Consider the following 15,532-nt stretch of genomic DNA (forward strand, 5'->3'; position numbering starts at 1 on the left):
CTACAATTGAAAAATCAATAGCTACACAAGAGAGGGCATTAGGCCAAATTATGGGCCTAAATTACAAATACCCTTTAATGTCTATAGAATCATGGCTATTACTAGGCAATCGATTCTGACTTTATTACCTATCTCACTCATTGTGCTACATAAACACAGCAGCTTTGGATACATTCAGAAAGATGGGGTTCAAAACAAATGTCAGCATTCAGAGAGAATATGATGAGCCAAGCACAGATTTTTTTATTACCAGGCCCATATTCAAGAAATTAAACAATATAGCACATTTGGCAAATCTGCAAAAGAGCACTAAACGTGTTAAAAACAAAGATGTCAATTTGAGGACTATGGCGTATCTGACCCGCACCATAGTATGCACCTCGTATGCACGGAAAATGTAGACAGTGAACAAGGGCACTGATAAATCACTAGCCAGAATGTTCCTTAGGAACAAGGGTGGCAAGAAATCCCATTGCCTACTTTTCATTCTTTTAAAATCGTTTTACTGTGCACTAGGTGAATGTTTACAGAGCAGATCCTTAGCTTTACATCCAGCAACCAAACATATTTTGTTCTAGTTCATTGATTGTAATTCCTCGAAGCACCAGCTCTTATGCCACTTCCTTCTGGCGCTTCCTGTGTCCATTCCTCCTTCTTTGCTAACCTTTCTGAATGCAACCGTAGATGGTTGACTATTCTAAGGCTTGTGCACGTTTACTCATGCTAATGTTACTCCCATCAACTTGTTTACTATTTGGCTGAAATCTGACCTGCAGGACTGAGTTCATTTGCAGACCTGAAGGTCAAGTCAAAACCATACTCATGAGAATTCCACTTGTGTCTGACCAGTAACCCTGCTCTGTTTTATGATCTGCAGATTTTTTTCATATTTTTCTTTTACCCTGTCCAATATTCTCTACTACGATTTCTTTCAGGACACTTGCTACGGGTATCCAGATACCATCTTCTAACTTCTGGTTTGTAGAGACTACTGCTTGTTTGATCCTTGAGTTCATGGGGCTGTATTCAGGTGTCTTTTGATTTTTATCGATCATTTTCCCTCTGGGTGAGGAGAGCCCCATAGTTTCACTTTAAGCTACTCATGAGCTTTTAAGACCCCATTTGCTACTCACTAAAATATGAGGTAGAAACATTGTTTTGAGAACTATGTTATGCTAATAGACTTTGGGATCTCACAGACTTGGACACGATCTCAGAAGGGATGGCTCTCTAGAGAAGGAAATCACGCTTAATAATGGTGAGAGTGAGCATAAAGGGCAAAGGCCGTCAGTAAGATGATTGACACAGTGACGGAAACAATGGGTTGAAGCACACCAATAACAAGACGGCACAGGACAGGGAAGTGGTATTTTCTGTGGTACACAGGTTGGTTACTATGAGTTGACCCCACCTTAGCAGTATCTAACAGCAACAATGATATTCGACTGGGTAAGAACTAATTATGCAAATTTGCCAATGTTAATGACATCTGTGTTTTAAACATGAGCAGATCGTTTCTATAGTTTGCAGAGAAGACGTGCTGAGAATAAATAACTAAATGTTCTAAGAATAACTAATGAAGGGCAAGGTAATGTGAGACAAACTTTCTTTTTCTGACCATTCTCTGACATTTTTCTATACAACAGTTTCCCATGTTTCCAAAATGTCATCTTTGTTAATTCCTTTGTGTAGGTTAAACATTTTTAGTTCTTGTTAAATATATATTCTTATTCAAATGTTACCATGTTAACTGGAAGAGGGAATATTAAAGCAGGTGAAGGTAGAGGCAGGAAGATTGATATTACAGGAAAATAAATCTCACTGTCTGTAAGATATATTGGGAGTAAGGGAGAGATGGCAACTGTAGTAATGAGCGACTGTACAGTTTCTCCATAGCTGTGGTTTGAAATCAATTGAGGTGGACGTTTGTTCCCTGAGAGTCATGTTTATGTGGGGAAAAGTCATGTTTATCTCTGTCCAGCTGTAGATATGAACACAAGGAAACTTAAGTAACAGACTTGCCTTAAGGTTTTCCACTTATTAAAGCTTCTCTAGAGTGAACATTTGGATGGAAACATATATCAACAGAATAGTATTTGTTCCCAACTGCACGATTGCTGAATGTGGAGCGCACACAATGTGGTCACAGGGAGATGCTTGTTCTCCCAATCTCCTCCTGCAAAATAAAAATTCCTTACAATGTGTCTAGAAATTTGAACTGGCCTGTATCAATGACATCCCTCCACACACTCGTTTTTTATGCATTCCTTCATTGAACTGATGTATTTTGAGTACTTACCTACTTAGCATCAGCCTCAGGTTAGTTAACATGGCACACGAAACACTTTACAGTTACATGTTCATATGAAGACCAAGATCATAGTAAGACCATTCCACAAACAGCTTGGATGTCAGCCTATAAGCAGCAGCCACCCACCGAGCAGAGAACATTAATAAGAATTATGTGGTAATATTTTAGTTCAAGATAGATCATAATGGCTATAACTTTGAATATGAGTGGAGAAGAGTGTTTGGAAAGAAAAAAACTTTTAAGAAGCTTTTCAATAATCCTGTAAGATATGATGAGCTTTCAAACTAAGGCAAAAAGAGTAGAGATTGAAAGGAGGTTGTGGTAGTTATAAAATTTCATGTCAATTCGAAGCTAGATAAAACTGTAGGGGTGGTATTCAAGCCGTCAATCAGGCCTGATGGTGCCTCCTGTGGGTGTGGCCTTCTCATAAGGAGGGTCCTGGGAACGCCCCCTTTTCTCTCTGACTTCACCTTCCTGTTGGCGGATTCTGGTTGCTGCCAAGCCCTGTGATGCTACTACAGCCATGGGATCCACAGGATTGTGCACCCACCAACCTGTGATATTCCTTCATTCTGCATCATTGCACATGCCTGGGAGTCTGTAGAGGGACTTAGCGCATTTAATGAACTTCTATTAGACTTGCCTGGGATGTTTTCTCAATTTATAATCAGTTCTTGATACTATGTTCTTTCTTAGACATATTTGAGTGCCTCTGGATTGGGTTCCCTAGTCAACCTGGCCTAACACAGAGGTATTGATTTGGGAGACAGCAAATTGGATTTAGTATGATTCACCAGTTAAGAATCTGATGACCTCATGAATCCATTGTCCTATTGCACGTTGGCTAAATATCAAGAAATCTAGAAATCCCATCCACTTGATTTCTGAATTCACTGTACTAATGCTCTCTGTACCATTTTCCAGTCTAAGGTGTGTGGTCTAAAATTGTGGCCGGGTCTTTCAGAGCCATGTGGGGCAGTTGTTCCTGACTGGTACTCATTGGAGGGTTCCTCTACTGTTCTGCCTTCCTGTTCACACTTCACTTCAACTTTCTAAAACCTCCCGTGACTCACGACTCAGAATTTCCTTCCCATTCGCATGGATGTGGGTGGGGCAAGCCTCCCTCTTCCTCTCACTTGTACTCTTGTTCTCTTGCCCACATCCTCCTCTGAACTCACACATTTTAACAGAGTAGCAGGCAGAACATTGACCTTCAGGGTGTGGAGCTGCTGCTCTAATCTTAGTCTAAAATTCCCCCGATGCTCCAGTTCACCTGCCAATGGACACTGGTTTCCTGAGCCCAATATCCTGTGTAGCATTCTTTCATTTCTAACCGAGGTTTTGGTGCTCCTATGAACATCCGACACTGTCAAATAATGAATGTAGTGCATTCTGAAAGCAAGTGGATAGAATTTCTTGATTTTCTGACATTTTAATTATGTTTGGGGCAACTTGAATGGACACAGATGCTATGATATCTATTATCCCTGAGATGGCTGGGTGGGATTGGCTTTAGAAAAACAACCCAATGGCAGAAACTATCTTCCCAGTTGTATGCTGACGGTGGTCTAACGCATAGTCTCCTAAATGTGTGAGAATATTTCTCAGATGAAGTTTGCTCTTTGTGGAGGCGCAGCTTATTGTGTGATCTGAAGAGCAGCTCCTTATCTTTATCATGCAGCTCGTTGTTGCTGCTGTGAGCTGACTTGAGTTGATCCAGCTCATGGTGATGCCCGACGGATAGAGCCCGACTACTCAGGTTAGTTTCCATATTCTTCACCAGCTCCACAATTCAAAGGCACGGCTCCTTCTTCCATGTTCTTTAGCCAATGTCCAACTTCCACATGCAGACGAGGCACCTGAGAAGACCATGGGTTGGCTCAGGCACACTGTAGTCCTCAAATAGCATCCTTGATTTTCAATACTCAAAATAAATCTTGTTCAGCAGATTTACCTAAAGACTGCTGCTTCCGTGAGCATTGATTATGGATCCAAGAGGGGAAAAAGTCCTTGCCAACTTCAATCTCTGTTCCATTTATCATGCTGTTCCCTACTGGTCCCCTTGCGAGGATTTTGGTCTTCTTTACATTGAGGTGTAGTCCACACTAAAGGCTACCATCCTGGATCGTCTTCAGTAGCTGCTTCAAGGTAGCCTCACTTTCAACAAGCAAGATCGTGTCATCAGCATATCACAAATTGTTAATAAGCCTTCCTCCAATCCTGATGCAGCGTTCTTCTCCATATAATCCCTCTTCTCTGATGATTTGTTCCGTATATAGGTTGAATAAGTATGGTGAAACCATAGACCCCGCAGTTGCAGGAAACTATGCACCATTCCCTTGTTCTTTTCACTTAACTGCCCCTTGATTCACGTACAAGTTTTGCAAGGGTGCAATAAAGTGTTCTGGAATTTCCACTCTGCTCAAAGTCAGCCATAGTTAGTTTTGATCCAGACAGTCAAATGCTTCGACCCAGTCATCAACAAACACAACTTTGTACACCCCAGGAACTCCAGTAGGGGCATCTCTAAATTGACTCCCAGCGAGTTGATTCCAATTTGTGGAAACTCTTCCTAGGGTTTCTGAGGCTGGAAATCTTAATAAGAGCAGACAGCCTCATGTTTCTCTTATGCAGTGGCTGGTGGCTTTATATTGCTAACCTTGTCCTTCTCAAACCAATGCCTGTCTCATAGTGCCACCACGGCTCCAGAGTCCAGGCAGCAGGAGTTACTAAATGTTCACCGGAAGTGTTGGTTTGGAAAGACAATAAGTAAATTTATAATATGATATTAGCAGTCATGGATATGAAAATAGAGAAGTCTTCCAAATTAGAGGAGCTCTTAGCTATCATGCTTTCAGGGATCCCACCAGGTAGACTCTTCATTGTCTTCTGAAGTAAGAAGTAGGAATACTATCAATGAGCTAGTATGGGTCAGGAGATGCATCTTACTAGGTAAGGGTCCATCCCCAAACTTGCAGATGCTAGATTCAGGATAGCACTTTCATCTCCTGGCCCCATGGTCACTGGGGTCTCTTGCTGTACATCTTGTTTGGGACAGAATTAGAGAAATTAGCAGAAACGAGCTTGCGTGCATAGAGCTGACTTACGCTCTCCATCTCTCGATGGTGGCACGGTAGATCAGGTGTCGGTCTGCTAAGTGCATAGGCTCTTTCTGTTAAGATTTTTCCTTCAACATCATATATAGATTTGCTGTGAGTCATAACTGACAGCACTCCTAAAGCTCAGGTTCTAACTGAGCAGGACTTAATATTATTAACAGAGTTGTTTTTCTACTCTCTTTTAAAAAGAAATGCATTTTTTCAAGCTAGGGTTAGCAATAAACTAGAATTATTTTATTTACTTTGTGGCCATATATGACATATTTATGGTATGATGACATGCCCGTACATGTATGTATGACAGAATATAGATTGGTCAAAACCAATGGTGGATAATGCCAAGCAAAATGAACAACCCAACTACAATATTTGACCAGTTGGCTGAATTTTTAACCTTTTGTGGTGAATTGATTTCATTTACAGGAGTTTGTGAGGATAGGTAGAGGTGTAAACAGGAAATTAAGCATGGTCAATGACACAGCAGATATCTTTTGGAACCTCAGTTTCCAATTAGCCACTTTCTCCTCCTAATGATGATAGCTTTGGTTGTATCTGTGTGTCCATCTATCTGTCTAGACAGACAGAAGTCTGCACACAACTTTCCAATATGGAGTTCACATACTTTGTGTAAATGTACATATCCTTATAGCTATCACTCTGGAAAAAAAGTATGGTATACATATTTCCGCCAACCAAGACAATCTGCCTAATGCCCCTTCTAATTTTTTTCTGGAGGTGACAACTAGTCAACTTTTATCACTATAAACCAAACCAAACTTACTGCAATCCAGTCGAGACTGTAATGCTTGATAGAAATAGAAAGTCTCAACTGTCTCCCACAGAGCCGCTGGTGGTTTCAAACTGCTGACCTTCCAGCCAGCAGTTCAACACTTCACCACCAGGACTTCTATAGATTAGCTTGATTTTTAAACTTTATATTCATGGAATGATATAGCTTGCTCTGTTTTGTGTCAGGTTTCATTCATTCTTTGTGGTTTTTTTTTTGTATTAGCCCATTTATCTGTGTGTATCAATGGTTTGTTATTTTATGTTTAAAACTTTCAGTAATAATACAACAATATATATTGATTTTCATATTAATGAACATCTGAGTTATTTATGTTTCTAGTGTCTATGAATGTAGCTACTATGAACATTCTTGTATGTATCTTTTGGAGGATATATACATTCATTTATTCTAAATATATACTTAATATATAGAATTGCCAGATTATAAAAGAGACACATGTTTACAACTTTAGTAAATATAAACCAATTTTACAAATGGATACAAAGGGGTATTTATACTTCCATCAGTGATGTATGTATATGCCAGTTGCTTGGCATCCCACTAAATACTGCCACTAAATATTGCCACTCATCGTGACGTAGCCATTCTTGTGAATGTATACTAATGTCTCATTGTTTGAATTTGAATTCTTCTGATCAATCATGAGCTTGATTACTTTGCTATTTGTTCTGGCTACTAGAGTAGTAAGTATTGTCTTTTGTGATGTCATTTCAAAATTTTCAAGGTTTTTAACTTTGTTTTGTTCTAATTGGATGATCTACTTTTTTTGGCTTATAGGTGTCCTATACGAGAGGACATCAAACATTTCATGGAAAAATAGACTTAAACAAATCAATTTTCCCCATAATATTTTTGATGCCCTCTCATACAAGTCTTATATCAGATATGCATTTGTGACTATTTTCTCTTTGTCGATACAGTAGCTACTCATATTCTTGTGATATGTTTAAAGAATAGTTCTTAATTTTTAAAAAAGTTATATTATCTTCATCTGCCTTCTCTAGAGAAGCAAAACCAGTGCAGCTATAAAATATACTGAGAAAAATATAGACTCCTTCATAAACACATCACACATATACACATGGGTGTGCACTCATGCACGTACGTACTTACATAAATTATATGTAAAAATATTTGCACAAACATTGAGGGCTTTAAAAATGCAAGGGCAAATGGAAATGAAAGACAATAGAATTCCCTTTGAATGTTTTGAAGGCCCCTTTTGTTTTTAAAAGATAACTTTAAAAGTTTGTGGGAAACTTCTTTAAAAGGAAAGCTCCTTGTGTGTGTATATATGTCAAGGCTAAATAGAGGACGATGCTCCACAAGATGTTTTGACATGATAACAACAACAAGTGGATCAAACATTAAAATTCTCCTGATGTGCTTACATATAGTTATTCAGATTCAAAATTGATTTGACCTAAACATGACAAAAATAGCATTCATATAAACTTTGGGTGATCCTGCTGGCTTTTGAAATACCAGTGACATCCATTCCAGCATCGCAGGGACACAGGTCACTAGAGTATGACAAACAGACAGACACGTGGGGCTGTATGAAGATGTATGAAGCAGAGTGCAGCATCAGGATTAGAGGAAGGCTTATTAATAACCTGTGATGCTTAAATGATATAACTTTGCTTGCTGAAAGTGAGAGGACTTGGACCACTTGCTGATGGAGATCAAGGATGATTGCCTGTAGTGTGGATCACAGTGCACTATAAAGTAGACTCAAATCCTCACAAGTGGGTCAATAGGAACATCGTGATAAATGGAGCAAAGATTTAAGTTGTCAAGGATTTTGTTTTTCCTGGATCCATATTCATTGATCATGGAAACAGCAGTCAAGAGATGGAAAGACTGTTTCATTGGATAAATCTGGTGCACAAGAATTCTTTCGAGCATCGAAAAGCAAGGACGTTCCTTTGAGAGTTATGGTGAGCCTGACCCAAGCCGTGGTATTTTCAAAGGCCTCACATATATGTGAAAGTTCCACAATAAATAAGGAGACTGAAACAGAATCAATGGACTGGAATTGTGGTGAATATTGCAAACACTACACACAGCCAAAGGAAACTTTATCTTTTTTTGGCCCAGGCTTTGGCTAGAGTCTTGGGTACATCAAATGAAAGAGGGGGGCAGGGGAGGGGGACACACCACTTATTTCTTTTGTTTGTTTTTTTTTTCCCTTAAACATATTAGGAAAAAGAGAACAAAAGCAATCATCTTGTTGATTCAGTATTGGATTCAGTATTCTTCAATTGCTTTAGTTTAATGCTGTTTCCCTAAATATAAACTGACCAACATTATTTAGACGTGGACAATGAATAATTAAACCTGGAGAAGATTGGATTCATTTGAATGACGGTGTTGGTAAAGATTATTGAAATTGCCATGGAAGGGCAGCTCAACCAACCTGTCTTAGAGGAATGTACTTCCAGAATGGTCTTTAGAAGGGAGACTGGCATGACTCAGTTCCACATGGATTGGACATGTTATCACAAGAGAAAATTCCTTGGAAAAACATGGCTTGATTGGTCAAATGAAGGAGAAAGTCCTTCCCAAAAGAGGAACAACAAAGTAGCTGAAACAATGGGCTTGCACATGATTGTAAGGCTGGCACAGGGCAGGGCTGGGGTTTGTTCTGTGGCGCATGGCGCGCCTGTGAGTCAGAGCCAGTCTGACAGAACATGACAACATCAACCAAGCCAGCGTTATTGACACTTCACTAAAGGAAGCATTATACCCATTGTGCTGGACTTGGACTTACACAACGGAAGATCTAGCTGAAAATGTCCCAGGCTGAATACACAGGGACTGGATACTATATCCTGACCATCTACTCAAGACCAATCCTTTTTCCATAATCCTTTTAATGATTCTTGATCTGGACAACAATTTTCTGAAAGAGTTATCACAGTTTCTATTTTAGAAATAGGCAGATGTGGGTCAATTCCCTTAACCTTCAGATCACAGAGCAGATATTTGGTAGAACCTGACTTTGAACCTAGACTTGTGTGATTACAAGGGCTAGCCTCTTGCTCATTTCTCATCTTTTCTACTATGAATTATTTTATGCTTAACTGGAATATAAATTCAAGAGTTGATGTATTAACCGGGCTTCTTTTATTGAGCATTGATGGGCCATCGATATCAAAAGTAGTTGGAACATCAGGAATGTTGAGACAGAAACATGTGCTGCGTTTGTAAGTGTATCACAGGTACTTGGGGTCACCTTGGAGAAGTAGACTTTACCAACTGCATTTCCTGGCATGTGGGCAAAGAAGAATGATTCTTCGCCATGTCTGCTTAAGGTGGAATCTTTTCCTTTAGAGATAAGATTTTATTGTTCATAACTGCATATTTCCCAAATTTAAGGTGTGTTTTAATGCCAGAGTAATTTTCAAAATCTGAGCAAGAATTGCATGTTCTATGCTGTCTGGACAGTGAGACTTACAGTGTCTTTTCTATGAATAGTTGTTTTATATGAGACCTAAATGTTCTGTTCTTGAAACCATCCCACACAAGAACACATAGAAAAAAATGAATGTCAAATTTATAATAACTTAAGCACTACTGTGCTAATTGCCCTCTATTGGTTGTCTGGTGCTCTCCTTGTTACTCTTTCTGATGGACGGTTGCTGCTCAGAAAGAGAACCCATCCCTCTATCTTTATTTTCACATCACCTTGTGATTTCCCGATCACCCTGTCCTCAGTTTCACTGGGCACAGGTTCTCTCCCTGGGTGATCCTGTGCTGCTGGTGCTTCAGGCTCACTGAAGAAACTCTCCCTTTTCTCACACCTTCCTAAGTATGGCATAGACCATTCCATCCCCTTGTAAGATTCAACTGTGACCAGGCTTCATATTCCGGTAAGAATATAGTGAAAGATGAGAAAAGAAAGGGGATATATATCACAGAACACAACTTGTGGCAACTCTACCTGTGGTTAGTCTCAGCTTCAAACTCTAGCAAAGGCTACCCTTGAGTTAAACATACACAGAACCAGTGAGCGCAAAGTTGATTCTGACCTGTGACGAGGACATGTCTTGTCAGAGCAGTTAGATTTCCATGGAGTTTTCAACAGCTGACTTTTCAGAACTAGATCATTGGCCTGCTCACTCCAGGTGCCTCTGGGCAGACTCAAACCTCCCAGCTTCCAATTTAGCACATTACCTGTCTGTACTGTGCTGGGATGATACTGGGTCTCTATTTCCTGTCCCAGCATTAATCTTCATAGGCTGGTACAATCTGATGATCTATTTCTTTAGGTAAAAATCCAATTCTGTTCAGAAAGAGAATTGCTGTTGGTCCCCAAATGAAGGCATTACTATCATGAAACCAACAAGAAGACTATGCTCAGCAATGCCACAGACACAGCATCATAGGTCCAGGCTACGTTGAGCCTAATGCTGTTCTCCTCACAGCAGTGTCCCCAACAGGACACAACCACATGCCTGCATACCTTGCCTTACTATCGTTATTTTTTTTCTTGGATCCCCTCTCTCGATACTCTCTCAGCAAAGAGCTCGCAAACTCACTGAGAGTTCTGCTCACCTGGAAATCCTATTTATTCTCCCAGAAGCAACAATGAGACACTCTGCCTTCCACCTGCATCATTCCCATCTAAATTGCAAGGCTTAGCTTAAAATTTTCTTCATGAGTGCCCCTGGTCAACTCCACTTAGACTAAGTACAGTCTCATTCTTATAGAGTCACATAGCACTCTATATTGCCTAATTTCTCTTAAACAGTTGTCATTATAAACGGTTTATATATTTCTACTCTCATTAATAAAATAGCATGTGGGTACTATAAGGAGCATGGGTGGTATGCATATATTCTCTCGATATAGAATAAGTGTACTTTTCACCGATATTTGAGAGAAGATGTGCTTTTAAAAAGTACCCAGTTGATGTAGCTTAGAAAAAAATGACGTACTCCTCTGAGATTTTATAGTCAGGCTGAGGATGATCTCACTATCATGGAACAAAGAAGAAGAACCAGATTTATATTTGTCTAAATACAGGCAAGGCCCAGGTTTTCTTTGTTTATTTATTTCAGAACAAAAGTGCTGCCTGCCTTGAAGGTAAATCAAGTCGTCACCCCTGAGCAGCAGAGGAAAATGCAGGGAGCTTTGAAATGGCAGCTTTTCCAGCTCTAACACCCATTAGGACGTTGAAAACAAAGGCTTCGTCAGTGCCAGGGTCTGAGGCTACATCTGTGATTTTCAAAACAAGTGATGTATGGCATAATCTACGCTTTGGTAATAATAATACCCACATTCCTACAGTGATTTACCATTTTCAAAGCAATTTTACTTTGGCTCATTTAATCCTATGAATATCGTTTGGAGAAAACAAGTTTATTTCCATTTTAGAAGTGAAGAAACTGCAAACCATATCTGTTACCTGATTTGAACAAGGCCAAACCACCTACATTAATGTAGGGGTTCCGGTCCTGACTTTAAATCCATTATATTCTCCATGACTTTCTAGCTACAGAAGCAATGGCAAGAAAGACTTGCCTATTTCTATGTCAGTTTTTAAGTGTATATTAGATAATATATCTTTGGCCTCTTTTTTCCAAATGATAGCCATCACTTGGGTTTATCTCCAAGTAGATTTTCTTTTTTAGTACTGAGCTTTTTTCTTTAAGAAAAAAAAGGTGGCAAGTGTCTCAGGAGTTACCCAATCCAATGCAACATCCCCATCGTGTGGCTTTCCAAACGGAACTTGACTCTCTGCTCTGACGGAGCACTCACTCCTGTGTACATCCTCCTGCCTGCTTGTTGAAGACTTATAATTCACGAGAGAGAGCGAGAGAGAGAGAGAGAGAGAGAGAGAGAGAGAGAGAGAGAGAGAGAGAGAGAGAGAGAGAGAGAGAGAGAAGACATCCCCTTACTTTTTTTTTCAGGAAAAGGAAGTGGAGGCACACAAAATTTAAATAATCTGCCCTGGATCTCACATTTAGAAAATTATACACTCGGGGTTTGGCCCAAGAGTCTGGACTTTAGCACCTCCTTGATCATTCACGACCTAATGCTGCCTCTGTACCCAGGGAGCAGATCACGGTGGTTACAAATGAGAGTTAGGAGCCTTCCAAGAATTCTGATGCCAGTTTGAATGGATAAGAATGTGTGTTAATGGCTGATGTACGTATGTATGGATTGTGATAAGAGTTGTATGAGCCCCCAATAAAGTGATTAAAGAGAGAGACAGAGAGAGAGAGAGAGAGAGAGAGAGAGAGAGAGAGAGAGAGAGAGAGAGAGAGAGAAAGAGAATGTGTTTCCAAATAGATGGTAATGAATTTAAGGAACATACTATTTAGAGATTTGGGCTTTGGCTTTGCTTGCATGACTTGGCTCTGGGAGGGCAGAATTCACCCTCTCCAAAGAAATGTGTTGGCGAAATGCTTCCTTCTTACATGCTCCCAAAGAGCCTAGGGTGGGCCTAGAAAGTACGCTTTTTGATAGAAGGCGAAGAGTACAGTGTGAATATCTAGCTTCAGTATAAAATCAATTTGCACTCTAAGGCACGTTTTCATGGCCCATCTAGTCTTCAATGGAGTGACTTTGCTTAGTTATATGATGTGTTGTACACAGAGATACTTTTAGATCTCATTTCAAATTAGCTCATGCTTCACCCTCACCCCACCTGTTTTTTTTCCTTCCTGATTTGGAACTAAGTTGTGTGAATGAAGATCATTCACTCATTGTATTTAAGTCTGCCTCTCTTTGGGGTAACTACAACATACATTCTATTTCTCCCAATGCCTTCTCTTCTTTCCCCTGGTTTGGCAGAAGTCTTTGTAGCCTCCTGCCCTCTGGTGGGGGCATTGGGGTGGGTGGGGGTGGTGGGAGGTGGCCATGAGATCTCCAACCATCATAGCCTTTACTTTCAGGCTATCACTGAGCTCCATCTTTTCTTACAATCCTGATCCTCAGGCCTGTTCCTGATGTCTTAATATTCTCGACCTATTGACTTGCCCTGAGCCCCCATTAGAACACCCTCTGCTTTCATCTTATCCCAAGCCTTGCGGGCTCTTCTTTATGTTGCTGCTCCTCCCAGATGCTTTCGGATGGCCCTGTGGCAGGAGTTGCTGCGGGAGATGCGGAGTATTTTCATTATAGCCTCTGGCTTATCAGGAGGCACAGACCTGGTGTGGTAGCCACAGGAAAGGGACACAACTTCTCAGCTTTGAAACCTTCCCCCCCTGATAGTAGGGTTCCTATTGCCCTTCCTTCCCTGGTGGGAAGGGCAGTGGGTTACACAGTGGGCTATCAACTGCAAGGTTGGAACCTACCACTTTGCAGGAGAAAGATAAGGTCGCTGCTTCTGTAGAGATTTGCAGGCTCAGAAATCTGAAGGGGCAGTTCCACTCTGTCCTCTAGGGGGCAATAAATCTGAATGGCCTGAATGGCAGTGTATTTTTGGTTTTAATGTTTTCGCTCCCAAGTTTTTTATTTAAAAACTAGAGCATAAAGAAATCTACTTCCAACCACCTCTCATACACAGAGCCACTTCTTCATGCCTTTGCTCGCTGAGCTTTCCCCAGCACCTACGGGCTGCACAGAATTTGCTTTTATCGCAGCTGCGTACAGCTCCTAGATCAGTGTCTGTCCTACTGCATTCCTTGGTTGGTAGCCAACTGCTTATTTTACAACCCCCACGGAGCTCCAACCAACGGCAGCACCAACACAACCCCTTGAATTTCTGAACGTTGTTGAAATAAGATTTTGAGTGAGGCTTTTCTTGTGATCTTAACATTTTGGCTGAAGCCTCAGGCCTGAGAACAATCAAAGAGAGCACCAAGGTGCTGCCAGGCACCTGTTTCCGTGCTGAGCAAATGTCTGACAAACCAGTCTTGCGGCCCTTATCCTCTACGTAAGAGACAGGTTGAAGGACAAACAATTTCATAGCAAATAGTCATTCCTGAGACCTTCCTGCATTCTTTGGCCAGAGAAAAGGACAGGTTTTAAAGACAACCTTTAAGAAAGAGTTACAGAATGTCGGCAAGAAGGAGACTGGATCCACACTCCTAGGTGGATGTTGCTAACTGAAAAACTCACCTGGGCCCCATCTCCAATCCCTGGTAACAATCATGATCACAAGCTCCACTTGCATTTGTTACAATTGGGGAACAGACCTCGATACATTATTATTAAACAAGACTCCAAAGCCTACTGCCATGAGTCCATTAGACCTTACAGCCACCCTAAATAGATTTTCCTAGCTATAACTTTTTACAGGAGAGGAACACTGGGTGATTTGAACTGCTCACCTTGAAATGAGCAGTTCAACACTTACCCAGCAGAGCTACTAGGGTTCTTTATTAATTAAAGCCCTTAGTTTGCACTGGGCTCGCACTTTGGCTATATTCACCACTAAGGATTTTGCCAAGGGTATCATGTCCTGTGCCCCCCATTGATGACACAGAATCGTTTCCTTGCCTTAGCATAGCCCCATTTTATATCCACCCTCACGTTGAAGAGACTGCACTACAACCAGAGGGAACTCTACAAGAGCAGAAGGTGCAGGTCCTACCTGGGGTGTAGAACCAGCTGCTTGTGGCCTTTAGGGCTGATGGGCATCCTAGTAGCTCAGTGGGTTATGCTTTGGGCTGCCAGGTCAGCAGTTCTCCCTGGGGAAAGAGATGGGCAACCCACAGGTGCAGTACTAGCAGTCAGAATTGGCTTGAAGGGAGTGGATTTGGTTTGAGTTATTTTTGCCTGTGGATGGCAAAGGCTTGCTGAAGGAGGGGCTAGGGGCAATGAAGAAAAACACAGCCGTTTGGTGGAAAGGAAGTAGACTGAGTTGTGGGGGCAGCCAATGGAAGGTAATGTTTTGAGATTTAATTAATAGTTTGGGAGAGGTTCGTGGAAGTTTGATACCTGAGCAGACCCTGTTCTTTCTGCAGCTTGCACGGCTCCCTTCGATTGACATGAGGCAGGAGGAGAAGAGCTTGACTCTTCCTCTACATCTTGCTTCTTTTACTCCCTGACAGGCCTAAATCTGGTTTCATAGCTCTGCATTTTCTTTCCCCGAGCATGACCTTACCAAAATTGAGTTTTGCTGACTAACAATTCTCTAAGGCCTGATTTCACTATTATCTAAATAAGAACACTTGGGTCTGACTCATCCTGGGATTCAGGCTCTAAATATCCCTTTGGAAGAACTGGCATTTATTCTGAGCTGAGGGTAGCTGGAGTGTGGTCCTGCCTTTCCTGTAGCTCAGCAGTATTAGGTTCAATCCCTGACTGACAAATGTTTGTGTCCTGTCAGGCAAT

Source organism: Tenrec ecaudatus, chromosome 8 (assembly GCF_050624435.1).
Source record: "Tenrec ecaudatus isolate mTenEca1 chromosome 8, mTenEca1.hap1, whole genome shotgun sequence".
Classification (NCBI taxonomy): Eukaryota; Metazoa; Chordata; class Mammalia; order Afrosoricida; family Tenrecidae; genus Tenrec; species Tenrec ecaudatus.